The following is a 1479-nucleotide window of genomic DNA, read 5'->3' on the forward strand; positions in this document are numbered from 1 at the left end:
CGGTTCCAAGCAATAATTTTCAGATTTCCTATATGGTGCATGTAATGGTTGTTGTGTAGATGGAATTTAAAGCAATGTAATAGGGCATTTTCTGATCATGCTACTATCTTTTTCGACATTGTTATTCATGCTTTGAAAGAAAAAGGCATCATTAAGATAGCACATAATTGGAGTTTTAGGTGTTGAAAAGACAAATACCTGGAGCCCAAAGTTTGTGGTGTTTTTGCTAGTTCCATCCATGCGTCCATCATCACCTACCGTGTTTTCCCCACTGCTAGTAGCATGCCGGATCACCGTGTTACCTCTTGGAAAAGGAGAGTTGTTAATAAAATCAGGATTGAGGTCAAAGGATTGGTTCACTGGATTTATGGCTTTGGTTTTCGTGGTTCCAATGTTGAAACCGAGGTCCTCTTGAGAGAAAGGAGTTTGTTTTCCCATAGTATTGATGTTTTTTTTTTTCTGTTTGGCCTCTTGTGCATATCTTCTTGTTCCTTTGTAATCTTCTCACTTATCTTCCTCTTTGTTCTCAAATTTTCATTGTCACTCCCTTTTGCGATGCTTGATCTTACCTTTGGTATGGTTTCCTTCTGTTTGTTTTGTTTTCTGGTTTCATTGTAGTGTTTCCTATGGTTTCATGTTGTTTTTGTTGGGCTACATCTGGCAATGTGGTAGTGGATGGTCTTGATTGGAAAAACAAAGGTGTGAATGGTGCTTGAGTTAGCAGATCAGTGTAGCTGATTGAATTGAAATTCATCATGTCAGGGGATATATTTGGAGAAATACCTTTGCTAGGAAATTCTCCTCTTAGTAACGGGACTTTGCTAGGCTGATTCATGACACTAGTTTCTCCCTACTGGTTGTTTTCAACAATTGATGCATCTTTTTTCCGTATCTCATTGCCTTTGTTAGGCTCAGTACCGACTATGTCACCGCCTTTGCTATGCTGATGTGTGACTCCTATGGTCAAACTCCGATTCTCTCTTTGTTGCAGTATCTTGCTAATTCTTAGATCAGCGACATGGCTAGTCTCAGAAATATTTTTTTCCTTTCCTTTGTTCAGTTGAGAGCTAGTTTTCTCTGTTACCATCTGATCTCCTGAGTCTTGCATAACAGCATCAACTATTGGTATCGCAGTATTTTTTTCTTGGGACACTGCACCTTCCAATCTCCTCACACTTCCTCTAGTACCTAGAATATGTGCTCCTTTCATTCCCATTGTAGCATTACTTCCCCCTCCTCCTGTTGCCCCCTTTTAGCCAAAATTCCTCCTTCCACATAGCCTTCTGGATTAATCCATTGTCTTCTCCCTTCACATGGTACTTCTGAGTGATCAATGGTATTGCATTTAGTACACAAATTAGCCGGGAGAGCATCATATTCAAATACAATTGTAGTCTTGTCTCCTTCCTCCGTCACAACTACCATTTTTCTTGCAATTTTTTTCTTGAGGTCCACCAACACCTGTACCATGGCATTTTT

Source organism: Papaver somniferum, unplaced genomic scaffold (assembly GCF_003573695.1).
Source record: "Papaver somniferum cultivar HN1 unplaced genomic scaffold, ASM357369v1 unplaced-scaffold_137, whole genome shotgun sequence".
NCBI lineage: Eukaryota > Viridiplantae > Streptophyta > Magnoliopsida > Ranunculales > Papaveraceae > Papaver > Papaver somniferum.